The sequence below is a fragment of the Pezoporus flaviventris genome, unplaced genomic scaffold (genome assembly GCF_033815535.1).
Source record: "Pezoporus flaviventris isolate CSIRO_AGI_PZ_B2104156 unplaced genomic scaffold, CSIRO_AGI_Pfla_v1 ptg000036l, whole genome shotgun sequence".
NCBI classification, from domain to species: Eukaryota; Metazoa; Chordata; class Aves; order Psittaciformes; family Psittacidae; genus Pezoporus; species Pezoporus flaviventris.
In genome coordinates, this window is record NW_026892584.1 from 24,747,253 (window position 1) to 24,759,801 (window position 12,549).

General features: G+C 35.9%; 1 protein-coding gene and 1 long non-coding RNA gene across 3 annotated transcripts in view; one reads left to right on the plus strand and one right to left on the minus strand.

Moving 5' to 3' along the window:
- SLC25A21 (solute carrier family 25 member 21) overlaps window positions 1-12,549 on the minus strand; it is a 257,673-nt gene that overhangs the window by 97,739 nt on the left and 147,385 nt on the right. The window lies entirely within an intron of this gene.
- LOC133274399 (uncharacterized) overlaps window positions 1-12,549 on the plus strand; it is a 733,952-nt gene that overhangs the window by 15,885 nt on the left and 705,518 nt on the right. The gene's annotated exons all lie outside the window — the stretch shown is intronic.

Consider the following 12,549-nt stretch of genomic DNA (forward strand, 5'->3'; position numbering starts at 1 on the left):
CAGGCAACTATGTCATATGTGCCTTTATAAGTAACTTGACCCACAAAAGTGATGGAGCTCTATTGTAAAGATAGGAGACTTTTTTCCTCCACAGCACCTACTAGAAGGGTAGTCCATAACCTTGTTGAGATACTTAAAACCCAATTGTTAGTTTTAAATATATTCAGGAGAACTTAGACTCAGTTATTCTTGTCCTAATATTACATATAAGAAGACAAAAGATCAGGCGGCCATCCACCCTAATATCTAGTCCTTGCCAATGATCAATAGCAGATCATCTTGCCAGTGTATGGCAAGATGATAAGTATATATCATCTGCATTTCCATGTTCCATGATTCTGGAGCTCAACCTTCTTGTTAAGTATGTCCTTGCTCTCTCCTATGTGAGAGCATCTAACTATGGGTTTTACATATGGTCCCATACTCATTTGTATAGAATCATAGAATCAGCTACACTGGAAAAGGCCTTTAAGATCATAAAGTCCAAACATCACCCCAGGACTGCCAAGACCACCACTAAGCCATGTCACTAAGGGCCTCATCTAAATGTTTGTTGAAAACTTCCAGGGATGGTGATTCCTGGTATATCCAGGTTTAGTTCTTACCTGGCACAGAACACTTCATGTTCCATTTTTCTCACTCAGCAGAACGGACTAAAGAACTCACACCTCTCCCTAGAGACAAAGTCTCAGCTCACTTCCTTTCATATTCCTCTGTCTCCACCTACACTTACTTTTTGTTAGACAGTTCGTTATTTTTAAAAGAAATTTTCTTCTGGTTGTTGAATTGCTTTTTGGCCAAGTTAGAGAGCTGAATCTGCTGAATGCATGACAGTGTGTGAAGCTCCTTTTAGTAGCCATGAATTATTATATCTGCTGAAGCTGTAATACAAAATTGCTCCCTTAATTATAAGTTTCACAGAAAAGTCAACAGCTTTTTTGTGATGTGCAATCATTTGTCATGGTTATAACAGCAAGCAACTTTTGCAATATTGTGCAATTCTATTAACAGGCAACTTCAGGAATCTTTTATTCATTCAAAGCTGGTGAAGTATTTAGACACATGAATTTAGTATTGTAGAGCTCATAAATGAGTACTCTGAAGAACAAGAATTAATTTACTCATGATTTAAGTGGTTTGATGCCTTCGACTTCAGCTGTTACACAATTGGTTGAACTGTTGAGAGAGTTCAACTAAAACAGAACGGGGAGGTTTCACCCTCAATTCCTTCTCCCCTATTCCCACTCCTTTTTTGCTGTGTGCTCCTGCGCCTTTCTCTGCTCACTGAACCCTTCTAATAAACTGGTTCAATTAATAAATTGAGAAGAAACTGTACTAGTTAGTCTTCTCCCAGGATGATATGTTGTATGACTCAGGGGAAACTACAACAAGGTCTATGGCTTGTTTAAGAAGGAAAGTTGCCAACATGAGGGAGATAGGCGTCTTGTCCTTTTACCAACAACAACCTGCGAAATGGGAATTTCTTGTCACATGAAATTGAAAACTAAATTTCAGTACATTCCTAAATTTCCTGAGACATCTGCCATTTAATATTACAGCCTATTATCTGTATAACAATGGAATTGTATGCTGTTTCAACTTAGATATGTCAAAATGTTCAGACAGTAAAACATTTTGTCAAGAAAAAGAAGAGATGAAAAGGAAAAGGATGCATCTCTATTAATTTAAAACTTCACCTTTCAATGACTAAATTAGGAAAGTATTTTACCTACCTAATATTCTTGCATTATTTTTATTGCCTTTGTGGAGGGGCTCAACTTATGTTTTCAGAAGAATATTTTTGTCCATACTAACTGGACTGCATATTCTAAGAGAAGATATAACACTCTGAAATGTGTTCTATCAGAAGAGATAGAAAAAAATGGCAATCATACAAGCAAGTTCATATTTTACTTAGAGACACAATAAATAAGTAGGTATATATCTTTGATTAGGATGCAGTTTTGCATTACACAGAGCTGATCTAACAGCATGCATCCACTAGAAAAAATCCCGCTTTTAAATACCTTAATTTTCCAGTATTTCCTCAATCTGAATAAATTTTCTTTGCAGTTTTGCAATTGCTAGATCTGACATAAGGGAAATGTTGGCAAAATACCGTGTACACTACAGAAAAGATTTGGGTGGCAAGGAATTAGGAGCAGAACTAACTCTTTGAGTGTCAGATCACCCTTTCACCAAAATAACATCATACTCCACTCTAATGAAAGTGCATACACACATGCCTTTCATGAATACCTTAGTATAGAATTCGGTGGTTGCCACTGATGACCTCTCTGGGTTGCCCCCTTCTTTGTCCTGGTATTGCCTGTTACACAGTTGTGTGAGGAACCAATTCAGAAAACCAAGGTGGTCAAAAAGAAACCCAACCAGAAGATGACTAATTGATCAGTGCTGTTTTCCACTGTTGCCAGCTCCCTAAACTGCCACTGTATGGCAGTGTAAGTGTCAAGGTAACAAATGTAATTCCAAAAGAATTGAGCTTAAAATGTTTTGGAACTACATTTTCAAATAAAACATGTCATCATTAATTTCTTCCTAAGATAAAAAAAAAAAAAGTCAAAGAAGTTTTTCCCTTTTTGCTTTTTCTAATTTGTATTCCAGTTTAGCAATCTCAGAACTATTTAATTTGATCCTTCCAGTCTGTAGCTGACTCAGGGAAAATTATCATGAGACAGCAGAATAATCCAAACGTTGCTGTCTACAGGTACTTCTCCCAATCCAATTCCCATTTGTCTTGTTCTCCTTCATCCATTGTACTGTCTCCGACACTTGTCTGATTCTTGCATTGAGTTGATTCAGCTCACTAGTGTACGAGGAAAAGAAGTATCCAAGATACTTCCTGGGAGAAACTATCTTGATTGAAGTTGCTACTTCTGGGAAGATGCTAGATGGATAGTATCACATGTAGCACTCACAATTACATCTCTCTTCTCTCTCTGTTACTGACTCTGAATTACATCATGTACATATGGGCACTTGTGCACTTTCTAACCACTCCACTGCAGAGGTGCATACAGCAGCCACTGCACAGGGGACATGCTGGTACTATTTTGCCCTTGCTGCAGATTTAGAGAAACAGATAAAAAGGTATAAGGAACAGCAGTAGTTTTATAGTTACAAGTACTGCTACGGATCAACAGTCCATTACTGGGATATAGGAAAACCATGAAGGTCACAGCACCTCTGAGGCGCAACCCCTTCCATGTGCTGCTCTTCAGCTGATGCCGCTGAGATATGCCCCTGGCTCAGCTCAGGTTGTAAAAGCACAATCTCACCAGGGAGTCATCAGCTTACTACAACATCGTAGCAGTGAAAAAAATTGCATTTTTTTTTTTTTTCCTACTCTCTTGAGAAATAAATTCAAAAGACAGCTGTATTATGCCAAGATTATTTTGGAGATGCTATTTTACTTGTATCCTATTCAACATGAAGACTCTTGTTTCTCAAAACCCCCTCTAGACCTAGAATACACACTGATGCATCTACTTGTGAAAACATACAAAAAGCATAGTTCATAAAGATACTATCTCTCTTTTTATTTATTTGCAGATTTACTTGGCACTTACTGGCCTAATGCAGTTATTTTAGGGACATACTTAAATATAGTATTAATGGCCAACATTTCAGACAGACTTATTGGCATTGCTGCAGTTATATTGTGCTTCCAACATACACAGCTTTATTCTCTTGTATCCATAGCTTCCAAAAGCTTGCTCAAACATAAATAAGAAAAAAATAGTTTTCTTTTTAGTGTAAATGAAGACATTAAGTACTGTTTTTCCATACTTGACTATCTCCCACCACATGACCAAATACTAATAAAAGGAAACATATTTCCCCCCACCCCTTTATCTTTTTTACCAAAGTGGCTGCCTGCTTATTTTATTTTAGGCATGTTCCATCCATGGCTAGAAATCAGGCATGACAGTGGTCTAATGTGAAATTTTTGTCCACGGAGAAATTAAGCATGACCATCGTCTACCTTGAATGTGATCTTAATGTTTTATACCACTGACAAATCATTAACATCTGCTAATAACTCACCCGGCTGCTTTGTTAGATTGTTTAGAAAAAATCTCATATACACCATAGATGTTTCCAACTCATAGCCTATGTAACCTTTCCCAGCTGTTTAATCCTGATTTAAAATATTACTTTAAAACGCATACATTTTTAAAACTATCCCATTTCTTTGTCTCTGGACTACTTCTGAAACTATGCTAACATCTGTTCATTTCCACTCCCCAATTCCCTTCTTAAATACTTATTTTCAGCACATAATTTTTTTGTCAATAGAATCCCATGTACTTTCTCACCTCCTAGCCCTCCACTTTCTGCTCTGGACTCTTGCTCTCATTCCGCTCTATCCCTAATGGTTTCAGTTGACTCACTGTATTTTAAATACGGACTGATACAGAGAAAAGATTATCTAAAAAGCTTCCTGATTATTTTAACTACTTACGAAAAAGAAAATGGGGCCATACCATGCATCTACAATGTCTAAATTGAATAAACAAAGGGAAAGGGGAACAATGTACAGTACAGGGAGTGTAGGTAGTTTTTAGCAATGAAACTGTATAATGCAAATATTAGAATATCTGAAAATAATTCCTGGCTGTGAGAAGCAGTAGACTATGCAGGAGCCTCCCAAGGCAATTAGAGGGAGCTTGTCACCTGGCATATTTTAAAATAAGCTGGACAAAAGATGTGCTTTCAGGCCAAACAGCTAACAGAAACAGGGAGAGAAGAGAGGAGAGGGAAAAGAAGAAGAAGAGGGAGATGGAGAGGCTGCTGAACTCAGGCGGATGTGGATTTCTGAGCGCTGGCAGTGGCAGGATGCAGGACATGATGGATGCAGGCTGTAACACCTCATTTGGGAACTGGCTGTGATTTTAAGTGCTTGTTCTACTGAAGTGGCCTCCAATACAACCTTGGATAAAATGCTAGGAGTCCTGGTACCAGTCCCCATTTCCATGAACTAGCAGATGAATAGGTGAACAGATGCCACATGTCCACAATAAATAAGTCAGATTCCTAAATGATGTACAGGAGAGTCCATATTACATTGAGTGACAAGTCTCTTAATGGTATTTCTTTCTCACTATTAGAGTAGAGGAGGTACTGAGGCAATTTACATACCTCAAAAAAAGTACATTACTATAAGTTATAGCTTTTGTAAGAGCAAGCAGTGACAGGACAAGGGGGAATGGCTTTAAACTGGAAGAGAGTAGCTTTAGGGTAGATGTGAAGAAGCATCTCTTTACTGTGAGGGTGCTGAGGCAGTGGTGAGGCCCAGAGAACTTGTGGATGCCTCATCCCTGGCAGTGTTCAAGGCCAGGTTGGATGGGGCTTTGAGCAATCTGGTCTAGTGGAAGGTGTCCCTGCCTGTGGCAGTGGAGTTGGAATGAGATGATCTTTAAACTCCCTTCCCACCCAGACCAACCTATGATTCTATGGTAGTAAACTTTTTGGCTTTTTTGACACCAATACAATGGCACATCCTGAGGCTGTGGGAATCTAAACAAAATAATTAAACACATCTATTGTGTTTAATACAAACCATAACACATCCTATTATACTGCGGGGTACTTTCTGCACAAATATAGCTATATTTTTATAGATCTGTCAGCTGAACCACATATCCAAAATGTTTCAAATTGAATTTCATTTTTGTCATGAAGATTTGGTCATGGTTTCTGATTCACATAAACATCCTGATTATCTGCAGAAATCCTGAAATACTACAAAGAGAATCCAAGTGTTGCTACACTGTCTTATTTCTTTGGTAGGTTCTAGCTAGAGAAGCAGCCAATAGTGCAATGAGCGTATTTTAGAGGGCATTTAGTCCTAGGTTCTCTCCTTTCAGTGCACTTCAACACAGTGCAATGAAAAAATAATTATTCTGTCATATCTGTAATCCATGGCATGTGTTTTCTCCATAATTACAGTTTAGGAACTCTTTTGTCACATTTGCCTACTCTGTCTAGAAGAGGGTTATTTGTAGCCTCATATTATGAAAATAAATATTTTCATAAAATTAAGATAAAAACAAAAGGAAGGAAAAAAAATCCAAAACAAACCCCAGACTTTCTTGTACTTAAACTGCAACTGCACAATGTGCAGCCCATGAAATCACAAAATGCAGTCCACACCACTCTCTTGAAACTACATCATGAGGACACAGCTAATGAATTGCAGGTTTTTCCAGTGAAGAGAACTTAAACATGGAGCAACTTCACTTTCTCTATCAATGAAGATGCTGTACCAGTACAACAAAATATGTCTGTGTACATTTATTCAAAAATGTGTAAATGTATAGATGCAGGTTATAGAGAGAAACCTTGATGCTTTTGTCATATTACATGTTCTGCTACTATAGTTGCCACGAAATGTTTACATGAACTTTTTAAGAACTGGACATCCAAACCCAGAAAGAATATTGTGTTATGACATTAGAATGAAAGCAAAATGTAAACTAAAGGGACCTGAATTTGGTAGGTGTTAGAAATTTCAGGTTGCTACAGCTCATAAGTGAATCAAGGAACTGAAGGTACTTTTGCTATGGACAGTGAAATGCACAGACAACATGTAACCCCATGTTATCATCATGCCATGTTATCAAATGGAAATTTTAATTTTATGGTATTTCAGTTGTTTAAAAAGACATCTACTATTCATTAAAAAACCCAGATTAAATGGCAGAATGCTTAACTGAGATTAAGGAAAAGCTTGAGAAAAGAGATCTCTGGCAGTCTGATTTGATGGTGCACAAATTCAGTTTCTTCCAAAGAAAGAGATAGATAGGCTTATGCTAAGATGAAGAAATAATGTATGTTATAGTTTTTACAAAAGTCCACAGTGACTTGAAATGGGGATATTATGAAGCAGTTCTGCTGTTTGATCACAAATAACACAGTGTCACATGAGGAGATGATGAAGCTGCATTTATATAGTTCCTTTTCAGTTCCTTTTATCCCAAAGGATCTTGACACTCTTTATAAAATCTACATATGGTATGCCTATGAATACAAAAAAAAAAAGGACACAGGAACAGAAATCACTTTGACCAGCACGGCAAATCAGAGCATCTGTTTAACAGTACACATCAATACTGTTCTTTAATTCAAGGAAGGATTTAAACTGGAATAGTATATCTAGCAGGAATTATTAGCCCATGTGCCCTTATTAATTCCTAACAGATTGTATGCACAAGTAAACAAAGGGCAAATTACAGAGCCCGGATTACATCCAAATTATTGTAAATTTGAGATAAATTCTCATTAAAAAAAATTTGGATCTGTAAGAAAATATTCAAAACCTTTCAATGCTGAGATTCAAATGCCAAAATCAGAGTATAAGCTACAATATGCACAGAAATCCTATGAAAAATCGTGCCAAGGCCTACTGATACATCAAGTAAAACTAATCCCAGAAAAAAGCCTTGACATTTCATTGAAATAAGGACACTAAGTTCAGTTGGTCAGGGTTTATTTTTACCATATTTTTTTTTTCTCAAAATGAAAAAAAACTTTTCTCAGGAAACAATCAGTTTCAATACATTTTTATATTCCACCATTAGATGACAATGGATGTTACACTCTACATTTTCAAACCAAAACTTCTGTTTTCCTAGTTCAAAATTACTTAAAAGTAGTTGAAAAGGAAAAAAGAAAAGGAATTCAAAACTTTCAAAATTAATTAAATGAAGAATTTCATTGGCCAACACTCACTGTTTTTCTAACAGTCTTCTGAGAGTTCAACTGTTCCTTCCAATAGGGAATTGTTTGGTATCATGATAACCTTCCCAGGACAAGAAGAGTATTTTTTGCTTAAATCTAAATGTTGCAAATCTAACTAGAACAGTTTACATCAAGTAACATGAATTTAACATGCCCTGATGCGAACCAAGTGAGGTATGGTCATTTGGAAATGGTAACATTGTATAAGGACAATGAACGCTTCCTCAAACCAATGTTTTTCAGAAATAGGCTCCACTACTGCTCACTCAAACAAAAAAGCTAGAAATCAAAGAGGAATTAATGATATAAAGGAAGTAGCTCTTGCAAAACAACAGATGGAATGAGATCAGAAACACATGTAGTAAGCTGAACTTTTTTAATAAGACCAAAATGACAGCACTGGAACAAAGGAACAAAATGGATAAACATACACACAAATCAGCAGAACATTTTTTAACTAGAAATGGGTCTGTAATGCAGAGACCAAATCTGGACTTAGATTCTAAATTATTTTCTAAATTTAGAGCTTTAGATTCATGATATTGGTCTAGATTTTTTACAGAAAGAGTAGCAAACCATAAAATCTCTACCATGACTAGATCAAAACTTTCGTCAAAGTTTCTAAGGTGAATTATTTGCTTATTTTTTTTTGTTAATGCTGATATTCTGGATCACACATAAGATGGAAAGTCAGCTCACATGAAAATTATGATCTAACACTGAACTGTGTAAAAAGGTATTAAAGTAGAAGCAACATGGACTGCATCTTCCCCAGGTTCTGCCAAAGGTGAGAAACAGCTTTAACAAAAAAACAGGGAGGTAAAACAGGTTCATCAGGAAAACAAGCTATACTTATTAACTTATTCTCCTGATAAATCTAAGTAAATGCTTTGGAAAGAATGCCACCTTGGTCTCCTTAGGCATTGCTTTCTAAATTACACATACATCCCAGTGTAAAGCTGTGTTATGAAGACACAATTATGTCTGAAAAAAGTAGAAATTTTTTAAATATAGAGAAAAAAAAAATAAAGTCATGTGGAACTGTCATTATTTGAATTAACCAGAAAAGTATTAAAACATTACCCACTGAATATATGTTTAACTTGTTATGACACAAGTTACCCTGATGATTTTCCTGATAAAATAATAAACTAGACTTTCTCCATAATAAACTAGACGTTCTCCAAGTCATTTAGATGTTAGTTTACCTATGATAACATTTACCACTCTTTGAATACATTGTCTTGAAGTAAAAAATCCTGAATTCTCAAGTGGTAGGAACTAATTTATCAGTAACACAGATCTGGAGCACAATTTCCTATTAGGTCGACATGAGAGGAACCTTCTTTCTTTCAAATATTTGTCTCAAAATGTACAGTGATGTCAAATTACTCCCAAAATGAAAGTGGTAAGTAAATTATTCTTCTAATCCACATAAGATTTTTCCTGTCCACAGGACTTTCAGACACAAATCTTTTCAGATGTGTTATGTATTTGAAAGGTTTTGGTGGTTTTGTTATTTTTTTTTTTTTGCTATTATTTGAAAGCACTTAATCATACATTTATTCATATGTGGTTTTTATTAAATTCCGTCATGTAGACAACTGTTGCAAAAAGTTACAAGGCATCGTTTCTGTTTCCTAACTACACAAGACAGAGTCACATCCAAAATGGCTATTCTGCTTCAATATATATGTTTCAACAGTTTGTATGAATACTTGCACAGGCAACTCCCTGTAATTCTCTCCCTTTCACTCACCAACTACACCTGTGAGCTGCTGCATATGTATTAATTTTCCAACAATAAAACTATTAAATTCTTAATTTTGTACATTTGCTTAAGCCAAAACATTTGCCACTAAGACATAAAGTCTAGCTGGAAAAGAACTTTACTGTTTCTAAGTAATATGCATGTCAATGTCTTGCCCTACGTATCATGATATAGCATACACTTTTGCCATCCTTTGGTAAGTCTGATGGAAGAAAATGAGATTATAGTCTGCATTACATTTAATAGGCAAAAAATGGTCCAAAATCAGTTGTCCTGGGTTTAGCAGTAGCAATTCTTTATCCAGACAAAAGCATTTCTCTCCTCACTTTCCAGAAAAGAAAGATCTAGGTTTCTTACTTGAAAAGTAGGCCTTCCATGTCTTAACTGTATCTGTACCAGAAAAATCTTACTTGTTACTGCTCTCCCTGCTCATACATAGGCACACACATAACTCCTTACCAAATTCTGTAAAACTTTTACTTAAGAGGACAAGGACAGAGATTGAGTACCTTATACTACAGATGGCTAAATTAATCATAAGGGTAACTGATAAATAAACCAGCTAACAGAGACTCTGGTACAATGAGACATCAAAAGCTTAGCACCATTTTTTTAATGCTGTCTCATCAGAAATTATACCAATATATCTTGTAATTGAGAAAAAAAGCTTTATTTCAAAGAATAAGCGGGATACATAGAGCTAAAAGAATGAATCATATCCATCTACCTAGCTCACTCACATTAAGTTCTTAAAGTAATATCCTTGGTGTTATAATAGATAACAAAATAAAATTATTTTCAAATGCACATTTAGCAAAAACCAATCCATTAAGCATATGGCTTGTTATAATAGTTTATAATGTATATATATGTATATATATGTATATATATTTCCTCCCTTGGTGTGAGGAGACAAACAAGCCTAGCATTGTTACTGTAGAATAATAGAAAATTACTAAACACAGAAAAGATATTGCAAAACATTGTCACAAAAGAGCCAAACCATTTTGTAGGGTTTCAAAATAATATCTGACAGGAACTTTATTTTTGTCAATTTTTATTAAAAACACACACACACACACAAGACAATGCAGTAAAGACGTTAAGCCACCATTCCACTAGATGTGAGCCTTCGGCATTTTCCCTAAACTCCTTCAGAACGCTAAGGAAGATTGAGATTCCACTAATCTGAAAAGGCCATGGGACTTTTTCCACCAAACAAACACTTTATAGAAAAATGGCAGGAAACTCAAACCACCATAAAAGTCAAGCAACAAAATGTGCTTTTACATGTCCTTTCATCTAACCATAAGGAAAAAACAAAACAAAACCCAAACAAATCACCAAAGCTGAAATAGCTGGAATTGGTCAGGAAATGACAGATTATCAATACCAAGCTGGAAAACTGTAAGTGCACTGCAGTACTTAGAGGCACTGCAAAACAGATATAAAGTAAATGAAAATGCATGAGAAAATATTCTGAATCTGAAATTCAGAATTAAAATCAATGTTTTATTTGAACTTCTTCAAAGCCATCAATGAATTAATCTGCTATAGTAAATTTGGACCATTATGAAGTGAAAAGAAGTGGCATGATATTAGGAACATGGAATGGAATGATGGATAAGATCAAGGATATTCTGTTCTTGGTTTTGTTACTGGCTTCCAAAATGTAAGTATTTTCAAGTACTAACATCTGCTAAGATCAGCAGAAAAGTTACTGCAAAGTCTGTATAATATGTCTAAATACATCTATACTAAAAAAATACAGGGAAACTATCACTTGGGTGCTGCCCACTTCTGAAAAGTGTTCCAGCTAATTCAATGGAAAAGTTAACTTCTCTTGAAGTTTCTTCAGATAAAGAAATTTGCTTAATGGCTTTTTTACTTGATTCAGTCTCTTGGCTTCACCATGATCCATAATCTGGTTTCTCCTGCACGCCTACTGTTCTTTCTTTTCCTGCTTTCATTAATTCCACTCTTTATGGACTCAGATTTCACATTTAGAAGGTTCTTAATTATTATTACTTTTTTAACATTGATACAGCTTCACAGACATCCCTGTACACTCCTTAATGCTTTCCATTCCTGGGTCTCAGATCTGATCAGCATTTTCACTGGTGAAAGTATGACAAACCCTGTAAAATCTGGAATAGAAATGGGAAAATATGTCCTTGGATTCTGCAAGTCCACTGCATGTGTGGTTTCTATCAGAAAGCTGAAAGTACATTTGTTTATTGCCAATTTATCAGAACAGATGTTCAGTTAATGCTTTTTATGATATATGATATGTAGCATGTCTTAAATCACAAATGATTCTAAGGATATGTATTAAGCTGTTTCAACCAAGACTGGAGGCATGAGGATGTGTGGGATGACAAGCTCAAAGCACCAAAGACAGGAGAAGTAAATCTGATGCTGTATTTATATTACAGAAGAACATGACTCCTGGTTTAGTACAAAGAGAAAAACAGGAAGAGGTAAAACCAAAAGCTTGAGAGCTATGGGTGAGTTACAGCACAACCTGCTGAAATGAAGTCACTAAAGCACATCCCATGAGGACCACATGACAGCAGAGCAAAACAATTGTTTTTATTTTAAATTTGGTCTTTGTTTTGTTTGTACCCTGCCTTTTCTGTGGCTTTAATTTCAATCTTTCGCTGTTAATTTTGTTAATAGCAAGGTCTCAGTGCTACCTGGAAGGGCAGACAGGATCCTTGAAACTAGCAGGTGTACTGTCTCTATATGAATCAATATATTCCATATCACGAAAGGATACAGAAGAATTGCCTGAGTCACCCAGGAGTTAAACTCCAAGCCCTGAAGAACACCTAAAGCACCTCAGCAGCAGTTAGTATGGATGGAGCCCACATTACTGTCTTCTAGTGCTGGGCATTTTCCTCCTGCAAAATGCAAGCTGCAGAATAGTGTATCTCAAGGTCTTAAGCAAACTACAGAACGTGATTTAAACAGAAGCCAAAAATACATCCTTAACAAGCTCACATGCTGGCTAA